General features: G+C 42.5%; 1 protein-coding gene and 1 pseudogene across 1 annotated transcript in view; both read left to right on the top strand.

The window, feature by feature from the left end:
* Nucleotides 1-16,997, top strand: part of PLBD1 (phospholipase B domain containing 1) — an 87,216-nt gene that overhangs the window by 28,232 nt on the left and 41,987 nt on the right. The window lies entirely within an intron of this gene.
* Nucleotides 1,753-1,907, top strand: LOC133762682 (U2 spliceosomal RNA; annotated as a pseudogene).

Genomic DNA, 16,997 nt, shown 5'->3' with positions numbered 1-16,997 from the left:
GATGGAAGACCTCTCTCTCTCTCTCTCTCCCTCCCTCCCTCCCTCCCCCTCCCCCTCCCCCTCTCCCTCTACTCTCTCTGTGTAACTCTTTCAAATCTTTTTTTTTTTTTTTAAAGTTATGGAAGGCTTTGGAAGGAGAGCTTGCTTTCCTTCCTTCCTTCCTTTTTTATTAAAATTTTTTTTTTACTTATTTGGAAGGCAGAGTTACTGAGAGGCAGAGAGAGATCTTCCATCCAATGATTCACTCCCCAAATGGTCACAGTAGCTGGAGCAGGGCCTATCCAAAGCCAGAAGCCAGGAGCTTATTCCAGGTCTCGCACAGGTGGAGGAGCCCAACTACTGGGCCTTCTTCCACTGCTTTCCCAGGCCACAGCAGAGAAGCTGGATTGGACATGGGTTAGCCTGGTCTTGGACCTGTGTCCACATGGGATGCTGGCACTGCAGGTGCCAGAGTTACCCACTATGCCACAGTGCTGGCCCATGGAGAGCTTTCAACATTTGTTCTTGGCTGCCATTGCTCAGGGGTTTCTTGGACTTGAAAGATAAGGGTGAGACAGAGATGAACAATAAGCTTGTGACTGGTGCTTCTCCCACCTTCTGGAGGATGGGTTTCCTGTATATTTGGAGCCATGGGTCCGAGAGGGCCACATGATACCACCTGATGGGTCCCCCATCTTGTGCACACACTATTACTGTTGTAAAAACACCAGACTTGGTGCTGGCACCGTGGCTCACTAATCCTCCGCCTCCAGTGCCAGCATCCTATATGGGCACTGGTTCTAGTTCCAGTTGCTCCTCTTCCAGTCCAGCTCTCTGCTGTGGCCTGGGAAAGCAGTGGAGGATGGCCCAGGTACTTGGGCCCCTGTACCCACGTGGGAGACCAGAAATAAGCACCTGGCTCCTGGCTTCGGATCGGCACAGCTCCATCCATTGAGGTTACTTGGGGAGTGAACCAATGGAAGGAAGACCTTTGTCTCTCTCTCACTGTCTGTAATTCTGTCAAATTAAAAAAAAAAAAAACCACACTGGACTCGGCTTTCTGAGCCTTTCCCATAAGTTGCTTCTCAGCTAATATGCTAATTGCATTACTGAGAAGTCAAGTATAGCAGGGGTTTTTGAAATCGGCAGGGATTTAAAGTGGTGGCTCTGAGCCTAGCTCTCGGCTAGACACAGTGGGATGACCCACTAGTGGCCAGCATGCTGAAAACAGGCCTCCAGCAATGGGCTGGGGAAGGATGATGTCCAAGAGATAAAGGACAGGAGTCAGGCTCACAGCGGCAGGGAAACAACAGAGTAGATGCTGCAAGGATCCATGGGATTGTAGCTTCCAGATGAACAGGACCACCGAGGACTGTTGCAGGCAGAACCTCGGGCGCACACACACTCATCTCCTGCTGTCTCTGATGACCAGTGAGAGACAGAATAGTGCCCTAGGTATCTAGCATTCTTGGAAGCAAAGCAGAAGATCTGGGACAGGTGCTTGGCACAGTGGTTAAGGCATTTAATGGAGTGCCTAGATGCAGACTCCTCTCCAAATTCCAGCTTCCCACTAATGCAGATATTAGGAGGCAGAAGATGATTCAAGTGCTTGGGTCCCTGCTATCCATGTGAGAAACCCATTGAGTTTGCCTGGCCCAGCCCCCAGTTGCTGTGCCGCAAATAGGAAAATGAATCAGCAGATAGGAGTTCTCTCTCTCTACTGGTTCATTCATGTCTCTGCCTTTCAAACAATAAATATTCTTAAAAGTAGAGCTTGATTCTCGGCCTTTTGGCTAAGATCAAGTGTAGTATCTGTTCTTATCAGTTTAATATCTGATACGTCCTCTATCCGAGGACAATATATTAAATGGATTTTTGGAGCCGGGAGTTGGAATAGGAGCTTGCTCCGTCCACTCCGCAAAAAAAAAAAAAAAAAAAAAAAAAAAAAAAAAAAAAATAGAGCTTGAAATGTCAATCTTTTGAAACTGTAACAATAGCAACAAGCCAATGATGAAGAATGCTGGTCACAGGCTAGGGGCGTGTGTGTGTGTGCGTGCGTGTGTGTGTTTAGGTACACATGGGCAGTCATTTCAGAAGCAATAGCATCTTCTTTGACAGGTAGAGTTAGAGAGAAAGGTGGTCTTTTTGTTGGTTCACTTCCGATCCGGAGCCAGGAGCTTCCTCCTGGTCTCCCATGCAGGTGCAGGGGCCCAAGCACTTGGGCCAGCCTCCACTGCCTTCCCAGGCCACAGTAGAGAGCTGGACTGGAAGAGGAGCAACTGGGACTAGAACCGGGAACCCATATGGGATGCCGGCGCCGCAGGTGGAGGATTAACCAAGTGAGCCACAGCGCAGGCCCCGCAATAGCATCTTAATATACAAATGTGTATCAAAAAATCCCTAACATCTGCAGGAATTTAGGAATTGGACCAGTGGATGGGAATATTCTCTGTATTTAAATACTGATTTATTTTTATTTGGCAGAGAGATACACAAAGGCAGAGATCTCCCATCTGCTGGTTCACAACAGCCAGGGCTGCCCTAGGCCAAAGCCAGGATCTTGGAACTCAGTTCTGGTCTCCCATGTGGGTGTCAAAGTCCTATGTAACTCAGTCATTGCCTGTTGCCTCCCGTAGTGAACGTTAGCAGGAAGCCTGAATTGGGAGTGGAGCTGGGACTCAAACCCAGGCACTCCTAAAAAGGACATTAGTGTACTGAGAGGAATTTTAAATACCAGGCCAAGTGTGTGCCTCTTTGGATCTCAAAGTCATAAAGCTTGTACACATTAGCAGAAATATGGCTTAAAAAAAAATACTGTTTCAGTACTAGTTATAGGTCTTTACTAATTATATACTGAATTGATCTTCTGTACATAAAGAGAATTGGAAATGAAAAAAAAAAAACAACCTGGTGTTAAAATGGAAATGGCATAGAAAATTAATTTGAAAAAAAAATTATGTAGGATCTCTGTCTTTAATGGGCTGTACATTGCTATTTAATGCTATAATTAGTAATCCAATGGTAGTTGATTCACTTTACGTTGCTATGTGGGCAAAATGTTGAAATCTTTACCTAATATATACTAAACTGATCTTCTGTATATAAAGAGAATTGAAAATGAATCTTTACATGAATGGAAGGGGAGAGGGAGTGGGAAAGGGGAGGGTTGCGGGCGGGAGGGAAGTTATGGGAGGGGGGAAGCCATTGTAACCCATAAGCTATACTTTGGAAATTTATATTCATTAAATAAAAGTTAAAAAAAAAAAAAAAAGCAGGGGCCAGCACTGTGGCTCACTTGGTTAATCCTCCACCTGCACTGCCGGCATCCCATATGGGTGCCAGGTTCTAGTCCCGGTTGCTCCTCTTCCAGTCCAGCTCTCTGCTGTGGCCCTGGAGGGCAGTGGAGGATGACCCAGGTGCTCGGGCCCCTGCACCCGCATGGGAGACCTGGAGGAGACTCCTGGCTCCTGTGCAATGGTGCAGTGCTGGCCATAGCGGCCATCTGGGGGGTGAACCAACAGAAGGAAGACCTTTCTCTCTGTCTCAAACTCTGTCAAATTTAAAAAACAAAACAAAAAAACAACCAGGAGGGGAAGATGTTTTCCCCTACATCAATCCTGTTCAGAGACATTGTTAGTGACACATAAACCATTCCTCAAAAGAACAAAGAAGGGTTCCATGTGCTAACAGCATAAATTCATATTTTATGCGAAATTCATATTTTAATAAAATTTGATTTTTTTTTTTTTTTTGGACAGGCAGAGTGGACAGTGAGAGAGACAGAGACAAATGTCTTCCTTTGCCGTTGGTTCACCCTCCAATGGCCGCCGCGGCCGGCACACTGCGCTGATCCAAAGCCAGGAGCCAGGTGCTTCTCCTGGTCTTGACCATGCAGGTGCAGGGCCCAAGCACTTGGGCCATCCTCCACTGCACTCCTGGGCCACAGCAGAGAGCTGGCCTGGAAGAAGGGCAACCGGGACAGAATCCGGCGCCCCAACCGGGACTAGAACCCGGTGTGCCGGGGCAGCAGGCGGAGGATTAGCCTGTTGAGCCGCAGTGCCGGCCTAAAATTTGATTTTTAAAGTCTTTAAAACTGCACTCACTGGAAGCAGCAGCTAGCAGACGTGCACATGCCCCACTGCTGGCAGTACTTCCTGGTGGTGCTGTTGTGTATCTGCTCTGTCATGCGTTTGCATCTCCTGCAGGGTCCTTCCCATCCTGGTGGCATTAGCATTTCCCCTTTCCCTTTGGGTACATTCTCGCCCTTCTTTACAGACTTTTCTAGGCATGGGTGCTGGCCTTGATGATTTATCATGACACTCAAGGCCATTGTGACTGCCCCTGCTCAGGGACTCCAGGCTGGGGCCACTTCTTGGAGTAGGCATTACATGTTTTCAGGGGCTTCTCTCACCATTTTGCCTTGTGTCAAACTCTGTTCCTTTCTGTCCCTTCCTCACCGGTTGCCTCCCCGAGAATCTTGGGCTGAAGAATGTTGACATTGTCGTGGAAATAATCCCCACCCATGGGTCACTGAGCTGTGTTGTGAGACCACAGACTGGCCTGTGTTAGCAGATCTTTCTTATATCCCCCTTTCTAGCATCTCTTAGAACTGTGATCCCTGAGAACCAGACACTGCCTCTCCCATCTCCACCTACTGAAAAATTGCCAGGCCTCCAAGACTTGTCTCAGGTGCTATCTTCTTGACAAAACTTTACTTTTTTCAATTATTTTAAAAAAGTTTCATATATCTCATATATGCAGACTTAGGAACATAGTGATACTTCCCATCCTACCCTCCTTCTTGCCCACACTCCAACCTTCCTTCATCTTCCCTCTCCCATTCTCACTGTTAATTTTTTACAAAAATATACTTTCAGTTTACTTAATGATTGTAAAATTAACACCAAGTAAAAGAGTTCAACAAATAGTATGAACATGAAAGACAACACTTCCTCGACAGGATAAGAGCTGTGAACAATCAAGTCTCAAAACGCCCATTTCACTCCAATACATTACATCTTAGGTACTCTGTTAGCTTACTTCACATCAGGGAAGACAGATGGTATCGTTTTAGGACTGGCTTATTTCACCAAGTATAATGGTTTACAGTTGCATCCATTTTGTTGCAAAAAATAGGCTATTTTTTTATAGCCAAATAGTACTTCTTAGCATATTTATACATCATAATTTCTATATCCAGCCAACAGTTGATTGATAACTGTGTTGATTCCATATCTTAGGTATTCTGAATTGTGCTGCAATGAATATGAGGGTACAGATAACTCTTTAATATTCTGATTTCTTTTTTTTTTATTAAACTTTTATTTAATGAATATAAACTTCCAAAGTACAGCTTATGGGTTACAATGGCTTCCCCCTCCCAAAACTTCCCTCCCACCCACAACCCTCCCCTTTCCCGCTCCCTCTCCCCTTCCAATCACATCATGATTCATTTTCAATTCTCTTTATATACAGAAGATCAGTTTAGTATATATTAGGTAACGATTTCAACAGTTTGCCCCCATATAGCAACACAAAGTGAAAAAAAAAACTGTTGGAGTACTAGTTATAGCATTAAATAAGAGTGTACAGCACATTAAAGGCAGCGATCCTACATAATATTTTTTAAAAATTAATTTTCTATGCCGTTTCCAATTTAACACCAGGTTTTGTTTTTTTTTTTCATTTCCAATTATCTTTATATACAGAAGATCGATTCAGTATATAATTAGTAAAGATCTCATCAGTTTGTACCCACGCAGAAACACAAAGTGTAAAAATACTGTTTCAGTACTAGTTATAGCATCACTGCACATTAGACAACGCATTAAGGACAGATCCCACATGGGATGTAAGTACACAGTGACTCCTGTTGCTGACTTAACAATTTGACACTCCTGTTCATGGCGTCAGTAATCTCCCTAGGCTCTAGTCATGAGTTGCCAGGGCTATGGAAGCCTTTAGGGTTTGCTGACTTTGATCTTATTCCGATAGGGTCATAGTCAAAGTGGAAGTTCTCTCCTCCCTTCAGAGAAAGGTACCTCCTTCTTTGATGGCCCCGTTCTTTCCACTGGGATCTCACTCACAGAAATCTTTCATTTAGGTCTTCTTTTTTTCTTTTCCGTGGTATCTTGGCTTTCCATGCCTACAATACTCTCATGGGCTCTTCAGCCAGGTCCGAATGCCTTAAGGGCTGATTCTGAGGCCAGAGTGTTGTTTAGGACATCTGCCATTCTATGAGTCTGCTGTGTATCCCACTTCCCATGCTGGATCTTTCTCTCCCTTTTTGATTCTATCAGTTAGTATTAGCAGACACTTGTCTTGTTTGTGTGATCCCTTTGTTTCTTAGACCTATCCAAGCTATCGAATGTGAACTGAAATTGATCACTTGGACTAGTGAGATGGCATTGGTACATGCCACCTTGATGGGATTGTATTGGAATCCCCTGGCACATTTCTAACTCCATCATTTGGGGCAAGACTGATTGTGCATGTCCCAAATTGTGCATCTCCTCCCTCTCTTTTTCCACTCTTAAATTTAACAGGGATCACTTTTCAGTTAAAATTTAAACACCTAAGAATAATTGTGTGTTAATTACAGAGTTCAACCACTAGTACTAGAACAACAACAACAAATACTAAAAAGGATAAAGTATTACATTGTACATCTAGAGTCAGGACAAAAGCTGATCAGGTCATTGTTTCTTATAGTGTCCATTTCACTTCAACAGGTTTCCCCTTTGGTGCTCAGTTGTCGCCGATCAGGGAAAACAAATGATATTTGTCTCTTTGGGACTGGCTTAATTCACTCAGCATGATGTTTTCCAGATCCCTCCATCTTGTTGCAAATGACTGGGTTTCATTGTTCCTTACTGCTGTATAGTATTCTATGGAGTACATGTCCCATAATTTCTTTATCCAGTCTACTGTTGATGGGCATTTGGGTTGGTTCCAGGTCTTAGCTATTGTGAATTGAGCTGCAATAAACATTGAGGTGTAGACAGCTCTTTTGTTTGCCAATTTAATTTCCTTTGGGTAAATTCCAAGGAGTGGGATGGCTGGGTTTTATGGTAGGGTTATGTTCAGGTTTCTGAGGAATCTCCAGACTGACTTCCATAGTGGCTTAACCAGTTTGCATTCCCACCAACAGTGGGTTAGTGTCCCTTTTTCCCCACATCCTCTCCAGCATCTATTGTTGGTAGATTTCTGGATGTGAGCCATTCTCACCGGGGTGAGGTGAAACCTCATTGTGGTTTTGATTTGCATTTCTCTGATTGTTAGTGATCTTGAACATTTTTTCATGTGTCTGTTGGCCATTTGGGTTTCCTCTTTTGAAAAATGTCTCTTGAGGTCCTTGGCCCATCTCTTCAGTGGGTTGTTTGTTCTGTTGTTGTGGATTTTCTTGATTTCTTTGTAGATTCTGGTTATCAACCCTTTATCTGTAGTATAGTTTGCAAATATTTTTTCCCATTCTGTCGGTTGCCTCTTCACTTTCCTGACTGTTTCTTTTGAAACAGTCTGTTTCTTCTCAATTTGATGCAATCCCAAATGTTAATTTTGGTTTTGACTGCCTGTGCTCCTGGGTTCTTTTCCAAGAAGTCTTTGCCTGTACCTATATCTTGCAGGGTTTCTCCAATGCTCTCTAATAATTTGATGGTTTTGGGTCATAGATTTAAGTCTTTAATCCACGTTGAGTGAATTTTTGTGTAAGTTGAAAGGTATGGGTCTTGCTTCATGATTCTGCACATGGAAATCCAATTTTCCCAGCACCATTTATTGAATAGGCTGTCCTTATTCCAGGGATTAGTTTTGGATCTTTGATCAAATATAAGTTGGCTGTAGATGTTTGGGTTGATTTCTGGTGTTTCTATTCTGTTCCATTGGTCTATCCATCTGTTTCTGTACCAGTACCATGCTGTTTTGATAACAACTGCCCTGTAGTATGCCCTGAAATCTGGTATTGTGATGCCTCCGGCTTTGTTTTTGTTGTACAAGATTGCTTTGGCTATTCGAGGTCTTCTGTGTCTCCATATGAATTTCAGCATTATTTTTTCCAGATCTGAGAAGAATGTCTTCGGTATCTTGATTGGTATTGCATTGAATGTATAAATTGCTTTTGGGAGAATAGACATTTTGATGATATTGATTCTTCCAATCCATGAGCATGGAAGATTTCTCCGTTTTTTGGTATCCTCTTCTATTTCTTTCTTTAAGATTTTTTAATTCTCATCGTAGAGATCTTTAACGTCCTTGGTTAAGTTTATTCCAAGGTATTTGATTGTTTTTGTAGCTATTGTGAATGGGATTGATCTTAGAAGTTCTTCCTCAGCCGTGGCATTGCCTGTGTATACAAAGGCTGTTGATTTTTGTGGATTGATTTTATATCCTGCTACTTTGCCAAACTCTTCGATGAGTTCCAGTAGTCTCTTAGTAGAGTTCTTTGGGTCCCCTAAATAAAGAATCATATCATCTGCAAAGAGGGATAGTTTGAGTTCTTCCTTCCCGATTTGTATCCCTTTAATTTCTTTTTCTTGCCTAATAGCTCTGGCTAAAACTTCCAGAACTATATTGAATAGCAGTGGTGAGAGTGGGCATCCCTGTCTGGTACCAGATCTCAGCGGAAATGCTTCCAACTTTTCCCCATTCAATAGGATGTTGGCCGTGGGTTTTTCATATATTGCTTTGATTGTATTGAGGAATGTTCCTTCCATACCCAGTTTGCTTAGAGTTTTCATCATGAAAGGGTGTTGTATTTTATCAAATGCTTTCTCTGCGTCTATTGAGAGAATCATATGGTTTTTCTTCTGCAGTCTGTTAATGTAGTATATTACGTTGATTGTTTTGCGAACGTTGAACCATCCTTGCATACCAGGGATAAATCCCACTTGGTCTTGGTGGATGATCTTTCTGATGTGTTGTTGCATTCTATTGGCCAGAATTTTATTGAGGATTTTTGCGTCTATGTTCATCAGGGATATTGGTCTGTAATTCTCTTTTAATGCTGCATCTTTCTCTGGCTTAGGAATTAAGGTGATGCTGGCTTCATAGAAAGAATTTGGGAGGATTCCCTCTTTTTCGATTGTTCTGAATAGTTTGAGAAGAATTGGAGTTCTTCTCTAAATGTCTGGTAGAACTCAGCAGTGAATCCATCTGGTCCTGGGCTTTTCTTTGTTGGGAGGGCCTTTATTACTGTTTCAATTTCTGTGTCAGTTATGGGTCTGTTTAGGTTTTCTATGTCTTCCTGGCTCAATTTAGGTAGATTGTATGTGTCCAAGAATCTGTCCATTTCTGATCGATTTCCCTGTTTGCTAGCATACAAGTCCTTGTAGTAATTTCTGATGATTCTTTTTATTTCTGTGGTGTCTGTTATGTTTCCTTTTTCATCTCTGATCCTATTGATTTGGGTCTTTTCTTTTTTTAGTTAGTTGGGCCAATGGGGTGTCAATTTTGTTTATTTTTTCAAAAAACCAGCTCCTTGTTTGGCTGATTTTTTGTAATGTTTTTTTGGATTCAATCCTGTTGATTTCTTCTTTGATTTTAATTATTTCCCTTCTTCTACTGGGTTTGGGTTTGGTTTGCTGCAGATTTTCTAGATCCTTGAGATGACTTGAAAGCTCATCTATTTGGTGCCTCTCCAATTTCTTTTTCTTTTTTTTTTTTTTGACAGGCAGAGTGGACAGTGAGAGAGAGAGAGACAGAGAGAAAGGTCTTCCTTTGCCGTTGGTTCACCCTCTAATGGCCGCCGCGGTAGCGCGCTGTGGCCGGCGCACCGCGCTGTTCCGATGGCAGGAGCCAGGTGCTTCTCCTGGTCTCCCATGGGGTGCAGAGCCCAAACACTTGGGCCATCCTCCACTGCACTCCCTGGCCACAGCAGAGAGCTGGCCTGGAAGAGGGGCAACCGGGACAGGATCGGTGCCCCGACCGGGACTAGAACCCGGTGTGCCGGCGCCGCAAGGCGGAGGATTAGCCTGTTGAGCCACGGCGCCGGCCTCTCCAATTTCTTGATGTAGGCACCTATTGATATAAATTTTCCTCTTAACACTGCTTTTGTTGTATCCCATAGGTTTTGGTATGTTGTGCTGTTATCCTCATTTATTTCCAGAAAATTTTTGATTTCTCTTTTAATTTCTTCTATGACCCATTGTTCATTCAGGAGCATGTTGTTCAATCTCCATGTGTTTGCACGTGCTCTGGGGATTCCCGAGTTGCTAATTTCCAATTTCATTCCTTTGTGGTCTGAGAAGCTGCATGGTATGATTCTAATTCTTTTGAATTTGCTGAGACTTGCTTTATGGCCTAGTATGTGGTCAATCCTAGAGAAGGTTCCATATACTGCTGAGAAGAATGTAAAGTCCTTAGATGTAGGATGAAATGTTCTGTAGATATCTGTTAGATCCACTTGGGCTATAGTGTCATTTAAATCTGCTGTCTCCTTGTTGATCTTCTGTCCTGTTGATCTGTCTATCTCTGAGAGTGGAGTATTGAAGTCCCCCAGTACTATTGTATTGGGGTCTAAGTCTCCCTTTAAGTCCCTTAACAAGTCTTTTAAATAAGCTGGTGCCCTGTGATTAGGTGCATATACATTGATAATTGTTATATCTTCCTGTTGAATGGATCCCTTAATCATTAAATAGTGCCCCTCTTTGTCTCTCCTGACAGTTTTTGTGGTAAAGTTTATGTTGTCCGATATTAAGATGGCTACGCCCGCTCTTTTTTCATTTCTGTTGGCATGGTATATCTTTTTCCAGCCTTTCACTTTCAGGCTGTATGGATCATTGTTGGAAAGATGAGTTTCTTGTAAGCAGCAAAAAGATGGGTTTTGTTCCTTAACCCAATCAGCCAATCGGTGTCTTTTAACTGGACAGTTCAAGCCATTAACATTCAATGTGACTATTGAGAAGGAGTAACTTTGCCCTGCCATTTGCCAAAGATATTTTCTAATATCTGGTTTGAGATTCTTGTGGTCTTTTGCTGTGAGGTTTCCTTCCTTTACCTTCTTTCATATTGGTGACCGTGTTTCTGTGTTTCTGTATGTAACACATCTTTAAGCATCTTTTGCAGGGCTGGACGAGTGGCGACAAATTCTTTCAATTTCTGTTTGCTATGAAAAGTCTTAATTTCACCTTCATTCACAAATGAGAGCTTTGCCTGATATAATATTCTGGGCTGGCAGTTTTTCTCTCTTAGTACCTGGGCTATATCTCGCCATTCTCTCCTGGCTTGTAGGGTTTCTGATGAGAAGTCAGCTGTAAGTCTAATTGGAGATCCTCTGAGAGTAATCTGGCATTTCTCTCTTGCACATTTTAGGATCTTTTCTTTGTGTTTCACTGTGGTGAGTTTGATTACGACGTGTCGTGGTGAGGATCTCTTTTGATCATGTTTATTAGGGGTTCTATGAGCTTCCTGTACTAGGATGTCTCTGTCCTTCTCCAAACCTGGGAAATTTTCTGCTAGTATCTCACTAAAAAGGCCTTCTAATCCTTTCTCCCTTTCCATGCCTTCAGGAACTCCTAGAGCCCGAATGTTGGGTTTTTTAATAGTATCCTGTAGATTCCTGACAGTATTTTTTAGATTTCTGATTTCTTCTTCTTTTCTTTGATTTGACTGTTTCCTTTCCTGTTCTCTGTCTTCTAAGTCTGATATTCTCTCTTCTGCTTCACCCATTCTGTTTTTAAGGCTCTCTAATGTGTTTGCCATTTGATCTATTGAGTTCTTCATTTCATTGTGATTTTTTGTCACTATCTCAGTTTCCTGTTCTACTAGTTGTTTCATTTCATTTTGATTCCTCCTTAATATTTCATTTTCACGGGAGAGATTTTCTATCTTGTCCATTAAGGATTTCTATAGTTCAAGAATTTGTTTTTGAGAACTTCTTAATGTTCTTATCAATTTTTTGAGATCTGCTTCTTGCATTTCCTCTATCTCTTCATCTTCATAATCTTGCATTGGCGTGTCTTGTTCACTTGGGGGCGTCATAGTGTCTTCCTTGCTCTTGTTACCTCGGCTTCTATGTTTGTTGTTTGGCATGTTGGAGATAATTTATGGTGTTTTTGGTTTTTTTTTGTTGTTGTGGTGGTGTTTTTTTTCTCGTTATACTATGCTTCTAAGTGAGCTGTCTGCTTTGTTGGATCCTTAGGGGCTGTGATGGGTGTGGCCAGAGAGCTATGCTTGATTCTTCAGGTTTAAGGCTGTGTAAAGAGCAACTCTCCCAGATTGCTCACTCACTTGCTCCTTGCTGGCTCACTCTCTTTTTTTTTTTTTTTTTTTGACTCAGTTGGGAGTGGAGTTGAGGGTAGTTGAAATCTGGCCTCTGTGAGTATTCGTTTGACCTATCCCTGGGACCACACAAAGAGTTTATGCAGCCCTCAATGTGTTCTCGAGTTTCGCTAAAGTTACTGAGTTTGGCTGCGCTTTACATATGTAAAATCGCGGTGCTCTTTGTTTTGCTTGGTGAGTGAAGGGAGAGGCCTCTGTTCCCCCCCCTCCCCCCAATGTCTCGGGTTTCTGAGGTCTTTGTCTTACCCTCCTCCGGTTCCCGCGCTGGCGAGATTCTGTGGCTCTGGCTCATCTCCCGCCGCTCGGCTCGTCTTGGTTGGTTTTCCACGTGGTGGGCTCCCTGTACATCCTCTGTTTCACATCCACTAGATCCGGAAGCGTTTCCTCTGCAGTTTTTTTCTTGAGTCTTTTCCTGAGGCTACAGTAATTCCACTTTTATGAAACTTTATTTTCCCAAACTAAGGCGCACGTCCTCACTATCCGCCATCTTGGCTCCGCCCCCAATATTCTGATTTCTTTTGACTGGGGTAAATTCCCAAAAGTGGGATGGTTGACTCATATGGTTGGTCTATATTCAGATTTCTGAGGTATCTCCATACTGACTTCCACTGTGGCTGTACCACTTTACATTCCAACCTACAGTGGATTAGGGTACCTTTTCCCCAACATTCTCATCAGCCTTTATTATTTGTTGATTTCTATATGAAAGCCATTCTAACTGGGGTGAATTGAAACCTCATTGTGGTTTTGATTTGCATTTCCATGATAGCTAGTGATCCTGAGCATGTTTTCATGTGTCTGTTGGCCATTTGAATTTCCTCTTGAAAAATGCCTGTTCATGGCCGGTGCCGCGGCTCAATAGGCTAATCATCCATCTGCGGCCCCAGCACATTGGGTTCTAGTCCTGATCGGAGAGCCGGATTCTGTCCCGGTTGCCCTTTTTCCAGTCCAGCTCTCTGCTGTGGCCCGGGAGTGCAGTGGAGGATGGCTCAAGTGCTTGGGCCCTGCACCTCATGGGAGACTAGGAGAAGCTCCTGGCTTCGGATCAGCGCAGTGTGCCAGCTGCGGTGGCCATTGGACGGTGAACCAACAGCAAAGGAAGACCTTTCTCTCTGTCTCTCTCACTGTCCACTCTGCCTGTCAAATAATAATAATAATAATAATAATAATAATAATAATAATATTGCCTGCTCACGTCCTTTGCTCATTTCTTAACTGGATTGTTTTTGTTGTTGAATTTTTTGAGCTCTGTATAGATTCTGATTTTTAGCTCTTGATCAGTTGTGTGGTTTGCAAGTATTTTCTACCATTTTGTTGATCATCTTGTCACTTTGCCAAGTGTTTCTTTTGCAGTGTAGAAACTTCTTGGTTTGATAAAATAGCACTTGTTATTTTTATTTTAATTCTGAGGCCTTTTCTTTTTTTTTTTTTTTGACAGGCAGAGTTAGAGAGACAGAGACAAAGGTCTTTCTTCTGCTGGTTCACCCCCCAAATGGCCGCTATGGCCAGCGCACTGTGCTGATCCGAAGCCAGGAGCCAGGTGCTTCCTCCTGGTCTCCCATGTGGGTGCTGGGCCCAAGGACTTGGGCCATCCTCCACTGCCTTCCCAGGCCACAGCAGAGAGCTGGCCTGGAAGAGGAGCAACCAGGACAGAATTGGTGCCCCAACTGGGACTAGAACCCGCAGTGCTGGCACTGCAGGCAGAGGATTAGCCTGGTGAGCCGCAGCACCAGCCAAATTCTGAGGCCTTTTCTAAGAAGTCTTTGCCTATGCCAATGTCTTGCAGAGTTTGCCCAATGTTCTCTAGAAATTTGATGGTATCAGGTTGTAGATTAAGATCCTTTGATTTTTAGTTGATTTTTGTATATGGTGTAAGGGGTCTAGTTTCATATTTCTGGATGTGGATATTCAGTTTTCCAGGCACCATTTGTTGAAGAGACTGTCTCAGCCTCAGATATTGATTTTAGCTCCTTTGTCAAAGATAAGTTGGTTATAGATGCATGGATTGGTTTCTATTCTGTTCCATTGGTCTGTACATCTGTTTTTGTACCAGTACCAGGCTGTATTGATTATAATTGTCATGTAGTATGTCTTGAAATCTGGTATTTTGATTCTTCCAGCTTTGATTTTGTTGTATAAGATTGCTTTAGCTATTTTGGATCTCTTGAATTTCCATATGAATTTTAGCATTTTTTTCTAGATCCAAGAAGCATGTCATTGATATTTTGATTCAGATCCCTTTGAATCTGTAAATTTCTTTCTGAAGTATGGACATATTGATTATTCCAACCATGAGCATGGAATATTTTTTCATTCTTTTGTGTCTTCTATTTCTTTCTTTAGTGTTTTGTAATTTTCATCATAGAGATCTTTCACATCCTTGGGTAAACTTATTCCAAAGTATTTAATTCTTTTTGTAGCTATTGTGAATGAGATTGATCTTAGAAATTCTATCTCAGCCATGACATTTGTCTGTGTATACAAAGGCTATTGATTTTTCCAAGTTAATTTTATATCCTACTTTACCAAACTCTTCTATGAGTTCCAATAGTCTTCTCAGTGGAATCTTTTGGATCTCCTATACATAGGATCATGTCATCAACAAATAGGGATAGTTTGACTTCCTCCTTCCCAATTTGTATCCCTTTGATTTCATTTTCTTGCTTAATGGCTCTGGCTAAAACTTCCAGGACTATATTAAATAGCAATGGTGAATCCTTGTCTTGTTCCGAATCTTAGGAGAAATGCTTCCAGCTTTTCCTCATTAACTAGGATACTGGTTGGCCGGTGCCATGGCTTAACAGGCTAATGCTCTGCCTTGCGGCGCCGGCACACCGGGTTCTAGTCCCAGTCGGGGCACCGATCCTGTCCCGGTTGCCCCTCTTCCAGGCCAGCTCTCTGCTGTGGCCAGGGAGTGCAGTGGAGGATGGCCCAAGTGTTTGGGCTCTGCACCCCATGGGAGACCAGGAGAAGCACCTGGCTCCTGCCATCAGATCAGCGCGGTGCGCCGGCCACAGCGCGCCTACCGCGGCGGCCATTGGAGGGTGAACCAACGACAAAGGAAGACCTTTCTCTCTGTCTCCCTCTTCTGTCCACTCTGCCTGTCAAAAAAAATAAATAAATAACTAGGATACTGGCTATGAGTTTGTCATAAATTGCCTTGTGTTGAGGAATGTTCCTTTTATACACAGTTTGCTTAAGGTCTTCATCATGAAAGGATGTTGTATTTTATCAAATGCTTTGTCTGCATCTATTGAGATGAGCAAATGGTTTTTGTTATTCAGTTTGTTAATATAATATGTCACATTTCTTGAATTGGAATGTTGAACCAGCACTGCATGCCAGGGATAAATCCCATTTGATCCTGCTGAATGATCTTTCTGATATTTTGTTGGATTCAGTTAGATAATATTTTGTTGGGGATTTTTGCATCTATGTTCATCAGTGTTATTGGTCTGTAATTCTCTCTGTATCTTTATGGCTTCAAAATTAAGATGGTGCTGGCTTCATAGATAGTTTGGGAGGATATCCTTCCTTTCAATTGTTTTGAATAGCTTGAGAAGAATTGGAATTGATTCTTCTTAAATCTGCTAGAATATAGCAGTGAAGGCTGGCGCCACGGCTCACTAGGCTAATCCTCTGCCTACTGCACTGGCACTACAGGTTCTAGTCCTGGTCGGGGGCACCAGTTCTGTCCTGGTTGCTCCTCTTCCAGTCTAGCTCTCTGCTGTGGCCCGGTTTCCATCTTATTTATGGGTCTGTTTAGATTTTCTATGTAATCATGGGTCAATTTTGGTAGAAAGCATTTATCCAGGAATCTGTCCATTTCTTCTAGGTTCCCATACAGCTCTTTGTAGTAATTCCTGATGATTCTTTTATTTCTGTGGTATATGTTGTTGCATTTCTTTTTTCATCTCTAATTTATTGATATGGGTCTTCTCCCTTTTTTTGTTGTTGTTGTTACACTGGTGTATCAGTTTTATTTTTTTGAAAGATTTATTTATTTATTTGAAAGTCAGAGTTACACAGAGAGGAAAGGCAGAGAGAAAGAGGTCTTCCATCTGATGGTTCACTCCTCAGGCGGCTGCAATGGCCTGAGCTGCTGCGCCAATTCGAAGCCAGGAGTTTCTTCCGGGTCTCCCATGTGAGTGCAGGGGCCCAAGTACTTGGGCCATCTTCTGCTTTCCCAGGCCATAGCAGAGAGCTGGATCAGAAGTGGAGCAGCCAGGACTTGAAATGGCGCCCACATGGGATGCCAGCACTTCAGGCCAGGGCATTAACCCACTGCGCCACAGCACCGGCCCCTCAATTTTATTTTTTCAAGACACCAGCTCTTCATGTAGTTGATCTTTTGAATTTTTTTGTTTCAATTTTGTTTATTCTCTAATTTTAATTCTTTCCTCCTAATTTGGGATTTGGTTTGTTTTTCTGGATCATTGAGTTGACAGCTCATTTATTTGATATCTTCCCAATTTGTTCATATAAGCACCAATTGCTCCAATTGATCTAAACTTTGCTCTTAACACTGCTTTATCTGTTAATGTTAAATTTAGATATTTTGCATTGTCTTCATTCGATTCCAGAAATTTTTTAATTTCTCTTTTGATATCTTTTATGACCCACTGTTCATTCAGGAGCATGTTGTTCAGTCACCATGTGTTTGCATATGATCTAGAGATTCTTGAGTTGTTGATTTCTAGCTGCATTTCATGGTGGTCAGAGAAGATGCATAGTATAATTTT

Source organism: Lepus europaeus, chromosome 6, assembly GCF_033115175.1.
Source record: "Lepus europaeus isolate LE1 chromosome 6, mLepTim1.pri, whole genome shotgun sequence".
NCBI lineage: Eukaryota > Metazoa > Chordata > Mammalia > Lagomorpha > Leporidae > Lepus > Lepus europaeus.
This window is presented reverse-complemented; position numbering and strand designations above follow the sequence as displayed.